The following is a 17,024-nucleotide window of genomic DNA, read 5'->3' as shown; positions in this document are numbered from 1 at the left end:
TCACATATAAAACCCTTAATAATCAAGCCCCATCATACATCAGATATCTGATTACATCATATGTTCCTAACAGAGGATTTTGCTCTCAGACTGCAGGTCTACTGGTAGACAAAGTTTATAGTTAGAGTAGCTTAGGCTATCCCAAGCTATCTCTGAAGTTATGCTGCTACAGGCTTAGGCTGCTGGAGGACATTAAAATTTAGTTCTACTATTCTCTAATTTTGCATTATTTTTTTCATCTTTTAATTTTATGTTTTCTATGTTTTGCTCTTCGTAGTAGGTACATCTGGTCTGACATTATCCTGTCTAACATAGAAAGTATTCCTGGATTGGTGCTTGTTTTCTTTTCGTGTCTCTGCTCTGTCTTCTCTAACCCCAGTCGGTCGAGTCAAATGACCGTTCACACTGAGCCTGGTTCTGCTGGAGGTTTTTCCTTCCTGTTAAAGGGGAGTTTTCCTCTCCACTGTCGCTTTATGCATGCTCAGTATGAGGGATTGCTGCAAAGCCATCGACAATGCAGACGACTGTCCCCTGTGGCTCTACGTTCTTTCAGGAGGAATGAATGCTGCTTGTCAAAGGCTTGATTCAATCTGCACAGTTCCCTAAGACAGAAAACTTTTTAACCAATCTGCATGTTTGATTTGATTGTATAATGCCTGGAGATGACATGTGTTGTGAATTGGTGCTATATATAACCAGAGAGAAACCTCTTGGATGTAATGAAAAATGCAGAGGGTTTGGTGTGACAGAGAATAATACTGAGATGGCTCCTTTAAATAAAAACATATTTCAGACCAAAATTTCCTCTTTTCCTTTGTGAAATGCAGAAGGACGTTCTACTGCTTAAAAAAGTATTTTTTACTGGAAGTCAAATTTATATGACGCACTTTTTACTTGAGTAACATTTTACACTGTTAACTTGTATTTAAGTACAATTTTATCATAGTAACTGTACTTTTACGTGAGTACATTAGTTTGATACTCTTTCCACCTCTTCTAAAATGTATAATTTAAAGCTTACATGGTAAGGCCACTCGGTTGTTCACTGGCTTAGTCATTTTTATGACACCATGTTGTCACAGCTAATTGCCAAAATTCCTTATTTGATTGGATGCTCTTGTGTTTAATCATTAATTGCTTCATAATACATTGCTTCCTAATAGGTTTTATGTTTTTACTCTGACTTGTATTCACATTTTAAACTTTATGTAATATTTTCTTAGGTTCCGTGTAGTTTAATGCCTCGCATAAGGACATGCATTGCTGAAGCTAAAACTGGACTCTGTATCACATGTGTCCTGCATTGTTTACATTTCAATTGGTGTACTGTGAAATCACTGCTGCACTTTATCCTGAAACTATCCTGCAAAGTTACTTTATTCTGAAATCCACTGCAATTCACTGAAATTCTCAAGCTGTATGCAAACGAATATTCATTCTGTACGCACTCTGTGCATACAAAATGACAATAAAGTTTGTCTAAGTCTAAGTCATAACCATAGGCTATAACTGTTGAGGTGTGCAAAACTTTTTCACATAAGCTAATACCATAAAGTTGGAAATCATTCAAAACAGGGCAACTAGACCAAACCTCAAATAAATGGGGGAAAAATAAAAGCAATCATAACACAGACAGAAGTATTACTGATGGGAAGACAGAGAATGCAAAAAAAAAAAAAAAAGAAAGAAAAATTAACAACCAACCCAATCAAAAACAGTCACGCTTTGATTTATCCATATCCATATGAGATAAAACTAACCTGTTACGTTTCCATTCATGAAATGCAGCATTGAAGTTGTCCGAAAGTGAAGTACGGCTCTTTTCCTGCAAGCTTCAGATGACACAGTCAATAAGTGAGCAACTTGTGCATGCAGGAGTGATTCTTCCCAGGGATTTATTGCGTGGGTGTGTGATTATAAAATGGGAGTGTTGGTGTCTCTTAACAAAGGTGAACTTTAGTCAACACAAAAGAAGTAATTATCTGAGATAAACTGTAATTCCCATGGTATACTATGTCATAAATTCTTGCTTCCACTGCGCTGTCTAAAATATATCAAGTTATAAAAATGCATTCCTTCTCCTGGTGTTAAATCAATACAATATATCCCGGGCAGACCTGGAAATTCAGCAGGAAGTCTACAGTGTTTGCTTATTAAAATAGTCCTCTTGATCCAACATGTTTTAGCAAAGGTTCATGGATGTTCCACAAACCACAAACTATGGGTTTGTACACATGAAGGCAGCAAAAAATATTTCCTATGGTAATAAAAGTATTGGACACAAAATACTTTTCCCTTTATCTGACATGCTAAGAGTAGCCATTAAAATCGTCAGAGTGAGGAATGACCTATGGGCAGCATTGAAAAAGATACTTTCACTATAAGGTATATGAAAGTGTTCTCTCTACGGGTTGAAGAATATTTTCCCAAAATGTCCCAAAGGAGGGGCCTCTACAGGTTTTAGTTTTGTTCATGTTTTGCTGTGAGAGCATGTTAGGTCATTTGTCCTGCTAATGATAAACTAGTCTGTTATGGCTTGTTCAAAAGCAAACATGCTTTAGGTTATCAAGCTAGCAATCTCTGTTAATAAATGTAATTAAATTTTTTTAGATAGAAATAACTAAAAAATAGTGATGTGAAGAACTAATGGTGACGGGGGAGAAGTGGAGGGGAAAGGGTGGATTACTGCTAGCCTAGCCTGCCAGACTGACTTACACCAAAAACTCGGCATATCAGTCTGGAAAGCCGCCGATAGATCCCGATTTCAAAGGTGGGACTAACAGGGTCGGCAGAAACAGGTTAGGACTAATCAGCTAACTACCAATGTGGGCAAACTTCAAGGAACACGCTCTGTTTTAGCGTTTTTTTAAAGAGATATCCAGTTCATTCAGGACATAATAAATGGCATCATTAAAACATCGCTCTGTCAAGCTGCATATTGAATACACTAGCGTCTTTTCTTACTGATGATCTTTAACAAACATTTCACAGAACACCTGTATTTATACTGCAGTAGTAAAAAAAAAAATCCAAACTACAGCGGTGAGATCTAAGAATAAGCAGACAAGGCTGCATGCATAGTTTTCTAAACTTGCAGAGTGGATGCGCTCTGCAGTTAGTAAAATCTGAACTATGAGCGGGTTTCATGAAGTTGCTCAAGTTCCTCCTTTCCTGTTTTTCAGTTTCACTGGAAAGCAACATCGCTCCTGGGTCAAATAGTTGAGGGTGGTTCCTGGATTTCATCTGACTGATGAGGCAGGCGAACGTCTTGTCCCAGTATCATAAGTATTGCCACAATCCTGATGACTTCAAAGGATGTAACAACATAAGTCATGTGTCAATACATCGTTACAGGTTGGATCTGGTCCAATAAAAGAAGACAATAAAAGGTCATCGTATTAAAAAAAAAACAACATTATTCAGCATATTAGAGCCAGTCCATCATCTGCAATCCGCTCCGTGGGGTTCCACTTATCCCGCAGTTTTTCTTCCCTCAGTCATCTTTCTATTGAACTTATTTTAATCATGACATGTTCACCAAATAGCATTGAAATTGACCATCTTAGCTCAATGCTTGAACAGTGTTCTACTGTTTTGATGTGAAAAATTCAAAAGAAAATTTAACCCATGTAGTTAAGCTAGAACCCTACAAAAAAATCTAAAATATAAATCAACCGTTGCTTTAAAGGGTCATTGTCACATACGATTACTTCACAAATTTCTATGCCAGTACCTCTCTCTGGTGGCATACAACGGTTTTCCAATTAAATCATCACGTCCTGTTGGCTTATAATAATTTATCTCTTTGTTCGTATAAGCGAAGCGCTTTTGTATATAATTACCATATCACAACCACATGAGACCATATGACCGGAGGTATGATACGGCGCATGCATGCAATGAATAAACAAGGAGAAGCAATGGAGCCGAGTGAGTCAGCAACACTTGGTGGGGTGAAAAAGAGAGGTGAAGTAACCCTGACCCTGTAGGTCTGGTTGGTTTTCGACCACGCCAAGCTGTCACTTTACTGTGAGGCATTGCAGGATGGTCTACTGGTTCTTACAATGGCTGCGTCAATTGTCGTCATCTTGTTTCTGATAGTTCTGGGGTACTGCCGGCAGATGGTAAGTCTGACATGGTATGTCTGCTGATCTCGCTCAGTGCAAAAACAATTTTCAGGCTCCAAAAGGACTAAGTAAACACTATCCGGATGAACACTTGGCGCATATTATTTTATTAAAAAATGAATTTATGTTTTTTTTTGTGTGATTTTTATGGTCATAATATGTGACTATGCCCCTTTTAATGTGATAAGAAACTACATTGCAAGGTATTTTTGTAGTTTTCAAAGGTTCTTCACAATGATGTGCTCCAATTAATGCACAGAAAATCATACAATGAACAGAAAGCAAAGATTCTACATAAACCAACAGGTGCATAAACAAAATAAGCCTAAAAACTCTGAAATAACAGCATGTGACCACGTTTATTTCTTCAACCATTTTATTATGTTCATCTAGGACTTAGCTTTTCTAATTAAAACATTTTGAATGGCAACTGAAACTTGAAAATATTACTGTTTCTGAATGAATTCATTGACTATAACAAAGCTGACTGTTACTGCCAAGGGCTCGGAAACGAGCCAGGCAAGTAATTAGCAAAGATTAGCAAATTACTTTTGGAGAAACCCATAATGACAAAATCCCAAGCTTTTAAAAACTAATATAAGGGGCTTAGACTTTGAGTGTGTGAATCTCTTTTTCTCTTCTTCTTTCTATATGCCATTTAATCAACCCACCCTAAAAATATGAGCTGCCTTGGACAAATCTGTAGTTATGTTTGTAGCATTTTTTAACGTAAAGTCGAAATGCTAAGAAAATTGCACCATTGATTAAACATGGCCAAGAATAAGGCTAACTATAAAAAGAGGCATTGTACCAGGTTTTTTTCTTTTTACAAGATCTATGCATGTACATTTACATATTTACATATACACAGGTTAGCTGTGTAATATGCCTGGCATAGCTTTGCAAAGATTGTAAAAAAACTAAACAAACCAAAATAAATAAATATGTAAATAAACTGTGTGGTTCATTTTGGCAGGATTTCAAGTCAGGACAAGACACTGACATTTGCCAAGCCATCCCTCCAGCTCCCTCCAGCCAAAGGTCACAGTTTTCAGTACCAAACAATATCAGCTTTTGGTCTGTTTGCTGAAAGCTGACACAGTTAAGAGAGTCAAAGAGAGACATCTACAAGTAAATCAGGTGGCCCACTTTTATTGATGGGCAGAGCTCGGGTGATATGTGACTCTAACCATATATCGCCAGATTATACAGATCACAGTGATGTTTGTGAACCTAAGTAATATATTTGGTAATTCTACTGCAATTTCACGTTTCAATGGCAAAAGTCAAACATCTGGCCATACCCTCACACCTTGATGAAAACCTGGGCATTTGATGTATTTCAATATCCAATGACTTTGGAGCAAGCTGATCAGGTCTGAACCTGCTATATGAAAATATATATATGAGGAGGGTTTAGGGTCTCCCTTCAAAATAGTATTTTGTCCATCCTGCAAAGACTTACCATTTTCAAAGCTCAATTTAAACCGATTCAAAGAGGTAAAGTTTAGTGGACTCTTCTGCAACTCTTAATACCCTACATTTTTACCAGCTCTGATGTAAGTGCAAAACATGTTGAGGTTATGTCAATGTTCAGGCGTCCAAGAGACAGAGCTTATTTTACATAACAAGATGAAAAATAATGATAAAGGCATGCATTTCGACAGGCTCAGGCGTCGCTTTCAGGAGAGCTTACAATTGGCAATCCCTGTCAGAGTCACTTCCATTTTTACATTTTCAGTTTGAAGAAGCTGTATGTTTGAGGAAGAACTTAACATGTCATGAATATTCCGAATTGTGACAGCTTGTTACTATTTTTTTAAATATATATATAAATTATAATAAAGAGCTTGACCTTGAGGACACGTAGACAATTATTTGGCACAAGTACAGAATTTTAACAAAAAATTGGGTAAATTTTTAAGGGGAAATTATTTGTCTCACAGTACAACCCGCCATCACCACATAGAAAGAAAATAACTTTTTAACCCCTGAGATGTCCAGACAAGCCCTGACAAGTCTTAAACACAGCCCCAGAGAAACCAAATGGAGGGACTAAATTGTTAAGATCCTCTTTTATTCTTTCTGCATAAATGAAACTTAAGGGATGTTCAGTTTGTTGACAGCTTCTTTAAAATCAGAATCAGCTTTATTTGCCAAGTAGGTGTACACAAACAAGTAATTGAGCTCCACTTTGTTGTCAGCGAAGACGTTTTGAATATAAATGTATACGAAGGGAATAGAAATAGAAATTTTATTGTATAAATATGCATATATAGGTATACAACTAAAAAAAAATGTGAACATTAGGTAAAAGTGTAATATTTTTTTTCCCATTTCAATCTCGGAAAGTTAAACTCATATACTGTATAGAATAATCACATATAGAATGATATATTCCAAGCCTTTGTTTCTTGTATTTTTATGATTATGGCTCACAGTGAATGTAAAACCAAAGTTGAGTGTCTCAGAAAAATTTGAATTTTGTGAAAAAGTTCATTAGAAACTTGCGGTGCCACACCTTAATCAGCTAATCATCTCAAAACACCTGCAAAGGTCTCCTGAGCCTTTAAACTCTCTCTCACTCTGAGTCAGTAGGCGACACAATCATGGGGAAGACTGCTTCATTAGGAAATCAATGTTCCAGAGTCTGGAGAGGCCCAGAATCCACGTTGCTTGAAGTCAGGGTGAAGTTTCCAGTCAGTGATGGTTTGGGCTGCCATGTCATCTGCTGGTGCTGGTCCACTGTGTTTCCTGAGGACCACTGTCAACACAGCCGTTTACCAGGAAATTCTAGAGCACTTTATGTTTCCCTCTGCAGACAAGCTGTATGGAGATGATTTCATTTTCCAGCAGGACCTAGCTCCTGCCCACACTGCCAAAGGTACCAAAAGCTGATTTAAATGAATGTTCCTGTTCTTGATTGGTCAGCAGACTCCTCTGACATGAACTCCATAGAAAGCCTATATGGGCTGTTGTCAAGAGGAAGATGAGACACCAGACGATCTGAAAGCAATCTGGGCTTCCTGAACACCTACGCAGAACCACAGACTGATGGCCTCTATGCCACGGTGCACTGATGCAGTGATTCATGCAGGAGGCCCAAGCAAGTATTGAGAGCGTAGAAATGGACATATTTCTAAGATGCCTGACATTTGTGCTTAAAACATCCTCTTTTGATTGGTCTAATGTGATATTCTAATTTTCTGATTTTCTTTACCTGTAAGCCATTGTCATCAAGATTACAAGAAATAAAAGCTTGAAATATTTTACTCTATGTGTAACGACTCTCTGTAGAATAACCATTTCACCTTCTTTTTTTTTTTTGCACTTTTACGTGATTATTGAAATTTCTTTATACGCACCTGTGCTGTCATCATTCTATCCTTCCTTCTCGTGGTGCTCTTTTATGCACCACGGGGTACCATGGCAAACCTCACAGCTTTTTGTTGCACACGCTTTCAGTCGTATGACTTTGAAATCACCACAGTACTTCAGTCTAGTGCAAAACCATGTTATGGCTCATTAAACTGCAGAGAAAGCCCTGGATTTTTAGGTGTTCGGCATGTAGTTCATGGAAGTGGCTGCTAGGTGGCAATCATGCATGAATTCTGCCAAGAGGAACCCCTGCCTCATCTCTGCAAGGAGTTATCTTGCACTCTGCAATAATTTACAGTTTTCACAGCGATCAGAGCTGAATGTCGAACATGTTATGACTGACTGATAGTAAAATGCAGATGAATAGGTTCATAATATAATCAACTCTATTGTTTGAGTTTGGATGTCGATACAACAGTTTGAGTTCATATACTGAATGGTTGCTGTAGGTGTAATCTTGCCCAAAAATGTAGGCCTGTGAACAACATTTCACATGTTTACAGTACCTTATCTGGCTAGCAGTATTAAACTTGCTATATCAGTATGAACAGCATTATCAGCGCCTAATAATTTGAATCCATCTTTCCTACCTGTGAGGATAGCTTGGAGAGAGATTGGACATGGACTGGGTCTCTATTAACAAACTAGATCTCACCGATTCCTGTTTATGTTTTTGTTTTTGGAGAAAAAAACATAATGTGAGTATTTTTTTCTGTAACAATTTGATTCAACCAAAGCAATCAGCTGAACAACACGTGGTCTGTTAATATGTCTCATTTTATGGAGAAATAAAATGTGTGGCTTGTCTTCTTGCTTCAAGTCAGTACTTACTGGAGGGCAGTTTTTTTGTATCTCGCGTCACTGTGGAGATGGTGTGTTCAGGGTGCTGTGCGATGTTTGTTTCTCTTTCACACATAGCAGTTTGCATGTCAGTGAAAAAAGGAAATTTTTGGCTTAAGCTGACCAGAGCGCCGTCTTCCACGTGTTTGCTATCGCCCGTGCATGCCTTGTGGCAAACTGTAAATGAGACTTTCTTCTGGCTTTCTTTCAACAATAGCTGATTTATTGTGTAACTCCTCCATAGAAGCCAGATTTGTGGAGTGCACGACTTATAGTTGTCCTATCCACAGAGTCTTTTGGCTGATCTTTGAACCTCTGAAGCTCATTCAGCGTTACCATCTGCTCCTCGACTGCCTTTTTAAAAATAAAGCTCTCCTTTATTGGCATCTGTAGGCCAGTTTAGGTGGCGTTGTACCGGACCGTTTCCATTTTTGGATGTTAATTTGCAAACTAACTATTATTTAAATTCCTCCAAAACTTTATCCCTGACCTTTCTGGCCTGTTCCTTGCTGTTGGTGATGCTTTTTCTTCACTGAGAAACCTCTTTGGTTAGGATTTATACTGATATTAAATCATAAACAGGGCAACTATGTTTGCAATTACATCTAAAGGCTATTTTTTAACTCCTGAGAGCAGTCTGTTACATTGCATTATATTTAGGGGTATCAAAGTAAAGGGGGGGGGGGGGGGGATAAATACAAATGCCCACCTGATTTTCATTTGTAAAAACCATCAAAAGCCATGTTTCCTTTTCTTCCACCATTGGAACCGTGGTAGTTTGCTCGTCAATTTCCCTTTTCTTGATTCTGCCTCATCTTCTCTCCTATCTGTCATCGCTGTGCTGCCCCTCACCCGTCTCATCGTTCCCTTCCTTTCCCGTCCGCTTCATCCACCCCTACTATTTGTGCCTTTCTTTCACGGGTCACTATGTTCATCCTCTCTTCTGTCTCCTTCCTTCTTTCTTTCTTTTTCTTCCCCCACCGCTGCACGCGGCGTTCCATAAGTGACAAGAGGAATCGTATCTCTGCTCAGTTCGCCGTGGGCTCCCTTCAATATTTAATCAAGACTGCGTTTGTTTGAAGAAGGGCCCCGAATACGTGTGAGAGTGAGAGATAAAAAGGGAAGTGTGACCGCTGTGTGTTTGTCTGCTGCATTGATATGCAGGGGAGGCAGAGAAACCGAGAGCAAGGCGTGTGGCGTCTACTGTATTTGTGCATGTGGTGACAGCTGATGAAAGGGTGTCCCCATACGGTGAATAGTTTATTATGTCTGCTTTGCTTCCTTTTCTCACCTCCTCCTATATTCCCTCCCCCTCCCCAATATTCTCATTCTTCTCTCACTGCCTCATCTTATAACCATCATGCTTGTAGCCCTGTACTGCAAGCGAACAATGCCACCCCCCCCCCGCCCCCCTGTCTTGTGTATTTGAATTTGCTGTGTGTGCATGTGGGACTTGTGTGTGCTTGTGTCGTGGGCTGGTTTCAGTGTACTCCCAAGGGACCCCCAAGCAGCATATTTCATCATCATCCAGCCACAGCACAGGGGGAAACTAAGTTCCCTGCACTTCTTTTGCATCTTCAGCAAAAAATTGCTGCGTTAGACAGTGCTTTCCTCACTTCCTTCTTTCACTTTTAGGTAGATTCTGGTGTTCTGAGGTGAAATTTTCAGCTCTGTCTGGGTTTATGGAAGGACTCTTGGAAGTTTTGTGCTATAGTCCTTTGAAATGTGGCTTTTGTTTTGGTCGAAAGGCAACTATTTGGCTTGCTTCTCCTTTATATTGGTGACAGATAGAAATTATAAAAGTAAAAGTAACAACACCTTGGTATGAAACCCTTGGCCTTCCCTTTTAAAGTGGTGGCTGATCTAATAAGGAACTTGATGAGGCAGACTAAGACGCTTTTTATAAAGCTGGAAGCTGCTGGTTTAGATTTAGTATCAGAGTCATTAAATTAAGCTGCGGAACCACATTTTACAAATAACATGATGCAAATGAGAAAACCCCCATTCAGATACAGTGTGCTGTGAGGTAGTAAAAATTTCCTTCAGTGTGGGCGTAGATTTAGGACTCTCCCCAATTTTTGATGCTTAAATAATCTAGATGAGAGGGAATACCCCTCCAAAAAGTAGAACAAAATACGTATGCAAACTCCTCCCCCGATAGTAATATTGTCCCCATGGAGAAAACACAGCTTCTGCTTTTCTGTCCGATGCAAACCTCAGGGGATCCCATCTAAAAAAACTGTCTGATCAGCTTTATGTACTGTTGCAGCCTGGCGCACATGATGGCCCTCTTAAATCCCTGAGAGCTTTTTGTTATTGTTGTCATTGCGTAAATTCATCTTCTTAAAAAGTATTTTCTTTGTAATTTACTCTGTAAAATCTAATGTGAACGTTGTCTTTATTCATATATCCTGGCCTAAGTTATGAACTCCACACGATCCTATCTTAAGTCTTAAAGACCATTAGAATCGTATATACTTTCACTTTATTTTGACAAATGGGGTCGGTTTTAAAATAAATCAAGCTATTGTTTTACATGGGAGCTTTGTTGTTTGTTGAACATGAATTACATAGTAATCATGGGCTTCATTCTTTTATTTGATCAAAAATTAATATTAATACATAATGTACAAAATTTTAAAAAGGAAAGGTAAAAGTAGTATCCCAAACATTAAAAGCAAGACTTTTATAGTTGTGTTGTTCAGTCTTGAATATCAAACTTTAAAATGACTTGTGAATATGTGTTGAGTCAAAATTGTGTGTTTTTTTTTTCTGTCCATGTATTATTCATCTGAATGAGGCTCCAGCACATACTGGCTCGCAATGCTTTGCAGAAATAGTGTTGGTATAAGCCAAGTCCCTGAAAGGGAGCCAATCATCCCAGATTACAAACCCTATCAAGAGCTAGATTCGACACTTGAGTTATCCCACTGAACTAGCTGAACTCAGACTGAACTCTGCTCGATTTAAAGTCGTCTGGGAATATCAGGCTCAGACTCTCTCTTATCTAGTGAGCACGCAAATTAATTCTCTTTCATATCTTATCAGAGTGAATTCTTAAATCAAATAATTCATTAATCACTAGCTTCTTATTAGACTATGTCACTGTGAAGCTCTGTAATATTTTACTATTGACACATAATTATTTCTCTGTTTAAATAGCCAAAAGGATGGGGCATTTGCATAGACTACAATGCAAGAACAGTATAGCAATTTAATCATAATCGAAGGATACTGCATTCAGAGCAGAGTAAAAATGCCCTTTTAGCCAAAGTTAAGCCTTTTTTCAAACCCCCCTGACTTGTAGAAGGCCATTCATGCATTTATAAGCACCAGACTCAACTATTGTAATTCTCTCTATGTTTATGTCTCCCAGATGAGCCTAAATCGCCTTCAGGTTGTCCAGAATGCAGCCACCTGTCTTCTAACTGGCACGTCCCGACGTGCTCCCATAATCCCTGTTTTGTATTCTTTACAATGGCTTCCTGTCATTTTGTCACTGATTTAAACTATTACCATTCATTTTAAAATCTCTAATGGCCTTGCACCCCCTTATTTATCTGAACATGTAAGAGTCTGTGTGCGTGGCAAGTCCTTGAAGTCAGCTTCTAGTGGATGTTGTAAGGACTAAATGCTCTGGATCCAGCTTCCTTTGGACCTTTATGCCATCACTGAACTGGGCCTTTTTTGAAAGCAAATTAAAGAGACATTTGTTCAGAAAGGCTTTCAGTGTTCCTTAGCATATTCATTTTAAACAATGATTTTGTTTTCTGTTGTTATTTTGAGCATTATCATTTCATTGTTATGCGCTTTGATCCCCTTAGTTGGATGCTTATAGCGCTTTATAAATCAATAAATCAAATCATGAAAAGACACTAATTGGCAAAAGCGATCAAACCAAACGGAAGTATTGTAATTTACTTGTAGAATTAAAAACAGAGAGCAAAATGAAAAATTAGATTTTTTAAGACATTCAACAGAATAGTGTGAATGATTATCAAAGAGAAAACTAGCAGAAAATAGATAGAATGAAGGCAATAATATAAAGTGTATGAGGTCAGAAGAATCAGAATCAGCTTTAATCTCCAAGTTGGTTCATGCAACAAGGAATTCATTGCATTAGTTCATGCACATCGCACACAGTCTTCCTATATACTGCAGCAAGCAGGGGGCGCCAAATCTCCACTGTCGCCACATTCCAAAAAGCAATTGAAAACCTGTTCAAAACTACAAAAAATTGGTTGTGCACCACTTTTATAAAGCTGTCCTGGGCAGCCTTTAATAACTAAAGCTGCTCGTGTGCTGGAATATTATGCTGAGAAGCTGTACATCAAATCCATCTGAACCAATGTCTAGAATGTTGTGAGGATCCTGTTAGGGAATGATGTTTGCTTTAATCTCTTCAGGAAGTGCAGTCTCCTCTGGGCCCATTTTATAGTTTGAATGGTGTTCTTCGACCAGGTGAGTTAATCTGAGATCTATGCATCAAGGAACATAGTGCCAGCCCCCTCTGGACTTATACATAGTCACATAGTCACACAGTCACGTATTAGCAGTGTGAACAGCAATGGACCGAGCACACAACCTTGAGGGTTACCCAAGTGTGATGGAGCTAGGTATATTGTTTCCAGTGCGGACTTATAAAGGCGTTCAGAAGAGACAGGTGGCAGTTTTTGGGTTAAGTAAAACTTTCTCTGTGAGGTATCATGTTATTAAACTTCATCAGTATCCAGGCATGTGTTTTTTGACAAGATGATTAAGTACTTGATGCAGGATGGTGAATATTACATCCTTTGTGTAACGACTGGGGTCAATGTAAACTCGGAAAGATCTAGCAAGGCAGCGAGGGTGACTGTAACGTGAGATTTAACAAGCTGCTCACAATATTTTATTATTATGAGGGTCAGTGTGGCGAGATGGTATCAAGAAGTAAGTTCTAGGCAAATTGTATGGTAAATGGTAAATGGCTTGTACTTGTTTGGCTCTTTATCAAGTCCGATGACCCCACAGCGCTTTACTCTACAGTCAGTCATCCACCCATTCACAGACACATTCACACCCTGGCGGTGGTGAGCTATGTTAGTAGCCACAGCTGCCCTGGGGCAGACTGACTGAAGTGAAGCTGCCATACATTGGCGCCACCGGACCCTCTGACTAATGCCAGCAGGCAATGCGGGTAAATGTCTTGTCCAAGGACACAACCACTGAGACAGGTAAGAGCAGGGATTCAAACCTGCCAGTTACAGGACAAACTCCCTAACTCTTGCGCCACCATTGCCAATATGTTCCTACAGTGCAATGTACTATGTTCCTAAAGTTCATATTACAGAACTTAGATTTTTATACATTTATCCTCCATTCTTTAATAATATAAGTAAAGTATTTCTTGCATGTTTGAAACAGAGTTAGGAATTATCTTTACACCTAGCAGCAGTAGAAGGTGTATTGAAACTGTTAAATGCTGTAACAAGAGAATTAAGGCTAAAGGAAATAAGGTAACATTTGTAAAGTTGTGGACTGAGGTGCTGGTCCCAGTTTTTTTTTTTTTTTTTTTTTTTTAATGGGCCAGAGAGTGTGCTCGAAGTGCCAAGGGATCACACTACTAAAAATTTGGGAGAAATGTTTGCTCTTGGGTGCAAAAAAGAAAAAAGGCTATAACCTATTTGTTTTTATTTTTTTGATGAGTGCTGTAGGAGTATTGGATGCTTGGGATGTTTTAAGAACATTGCCTCCCTTGCACAGCGAGAGTAAGCACAGTTTCCACATACTAGACCTAAAGTCAAGCGTGTTTCCTATACAGGATGCATTCTACCAGGGCTGCTCTTTATCACAGATGATTTTTATTTTTATTTTTTTAGTATTTGAGGTTAGTAGGGTGTCTGGTTTTGGAAGCCTTTAGGTCTGATCTTTGGTTTTTGCAGATCGAGCTCTTGAAGACGCCGCATAGGGTGAAGAGAAAACCAAGACGAGAAGCAGAGCTCTCGATTTACAAGTTCATCCACATGCTGACCTGTAGCTGTGTCCATGAGACATGGTTCTTGAGTTAAATAACAGGATGCAGGACACAAGTGGCTGAGCTGATAGGGTTACTGGGATGGTCCTTAGAAATAAGGTTAATAGCTCATTCATCCAGAAGGAGTTTGGAGTAAAACCACTACTCCTCTGCCTAGAAAGAAGTTTGATGAAGTGGTTTGGATATAATCACCTGGCCTCCTGAGCAAGCTCCATCAGGAGGAAACAATGAGGCAGATCCGCTGGAAGGGCTATAGTTCCCTCTTTGTCTGGGATCCTCTGGGATGTCCTAGAATGAGCTAGAGACTGTCGCTAGGGTAAACAATGTATGGGTTTCCCTGGGTCACTTTCACATTCCATTATCCTATGGTCTTATGTTGTAACCAAAATGACATTTTTAAAAAGGCATTTAAAAGTGGGTGGGTCCTAAAGAAAAACATTTGGAATTTCATAAATTTCACTACTATGTGTGAGGGTGGAAACACAAGCAATGCACCACTTAAAATGTGCATCATATGCAGCACAGGAAGTGAAATTGCACAGTTCATCTGTCATTGTCATCTAGTATTTAATGTATGCGATCAACCTAGATCCACCACATGGAGTTCATTATATTATCCATAAAGTGCATTCATGAAGTTTTATTTGTAAGAGCAGTGATGCTGAAGAAAGAAGGCAAACACAGTCTTGTTTTTCTTTTACAACTCCAGAACCTGGCTGATTCCTAAGGGGGGGCTTTTGTCTGGGAGGTATTTGAATAAACCTGAATATAAATATTGAACCACTGGAAAATAACAATGAGGTGTCAAACTAATTACCCGTACTGGAATGACTAATAGTTCTATTCCTTTTACATACAGATCTTACAGCCCAGACCAAAATCAACATCGCAACTGCTTATCTCTCTGTAGATGATTCCACAGGAAGGGTGGTTGCAAAAAAAAAAAAAAAAAGAAAAGAAAGAAAAAGACTGGATTTCCACTTCTTAGAGGCTGATTATTCATGCAGCAAATTTCCCACATTTTTACAAAACAGCCTAAAGACTAATGAGTATTCACTAAGAAAAACACTACCCATAGTTCATGTGCTTAATGCTGGACTGTGTAACTGTGAGGGGTGTTGTATACTTTGATCATTATTGTTAATTGGAAGAAAATACCAAATGAACTTATTAGATGATGATTTTATGCCAGTGCAAAAACAAATAAGAATACAGTCAAGAACAGTGATGGATGTTAATCCCCAGAGGGGACATTTTCTAGACTAACTTTTAAGTGCACTCTACTGGACAAAACTAGTCATGGCAAGAGAAAATATGGGCCATCTATATAACTTTGATGTTCTGTTGCTGTACAGTTACATGTAAGGTAAGGAACATGCAGTTTTACTCACACATAAGATACATTGTTGATTTTAGCAGTTTACCAGGAATGTTTGACTTACTGCTGTATAGCAAATCTGACAATTCAGTGTCAACACCCGGCTGCTAATGTAAGATAAGTCACATGTGTGGCCTGACAATTAAATCACCAGCTACTTAATTAATGTGTACAGATGTCCACTAAAGCCTTCATCATTTAAGATGTTAAAACTGGCATCCAAACTAGATCTTTGGCTTCAGAAATAATACAAATACAAGAGATATGAAGCAGATGCAGACAAATCCATTACTTTTTGTGTATAATTATGTCAACAACAACAACAACAAAAAGAGTTAAGACACCAACAGAAGAAACGTGAAATAGATGATCACAGGATCGCCAAGAACACAAACACTGCTGGACCAAGACCTAATCTCATGTTAACCAATAAGTCTTTTACTTAGCCCTTGTAAGGGTGTTTCAGCTGTTTCAGTTAAGCAGAGGGAGGTCTAACGGGCGTGGCTTTCTACCCCTTAAAGATCAAAATTTATCAGGGGCAGAGTTGGAAACAATGAAGCAATATTTTCTTGGTTAATATATTTTTATGGTGAAATAAGAACTATGATATCCCAAAAAATGTTAATCTGTTTTCCATTTAAAAATATTTTCCCCATCATCACAACCATTACAATATTAATATAATAAAAACAGTGTATTATATCTCCTGCGATAGACTGGCGACCTGTCCAGGTTGTACCCCGCCTCTCGCCCATTGACAGCTGGAGATAGGCACCAGCACCCCTCAGGACCCCACAAGGGAGACGTCTTAGAAAATGGATGGATGTATTATATCCCCTTTTAAATATATATCATCACAAAAAAATATAACTTCACTGGGGTAGATTTTAATGTAATATTTGTGCCCCTCCCACCCAACAAGCATACAACTGAATTTACACTGACACCTGCAGCATTATTGTTTACATGACACTTCCATACAACGAGTCAGACAAGTTTATGCACTGCAGTAGGAACTGATGATGACCAAACTTCCATTTCGCAGAGGGATATTTTACCCACTACTGGAATTAAGTGCCAGTGGATTGAAGGAGGGGTAGGACTGTGGGATTCAGTCTTAGGCCACTTAAAAAAAAAGACGTGTTCAAACCCAGCATTAGATACCTGCTGGCTGTCTCAGTGTTTGTGAAGGTTAAAGGTAACTCTCAGAAACTAAGCCTCTGAAGATCCAAGAGAGGTAGTCTGAGAGCCAAGCTGGTGAGTAGGTGTCCACAATTCTGGCTTCATT

This window comes from Fundulus heteroclitus, chromosome 13 (genome assembly GCF_011125445.2).
Source record: "Fundulus heteroclitus isolate FHET01 chromosome 13, MU-UCD_Fhet_4.1, whole genome shotgun sequence".
Lineage (NCBI taxonomy): Eukaryota > Metazoa > Chordata > Actinopteri > Cyprinodontiformes > Fundulidae > Fundulus > Fundulus heteroclitus.
The sequence above is the reverse complement of the archived record's forward strand: the minus strand, read 5'-3'. Positions refer to the sequence as shown.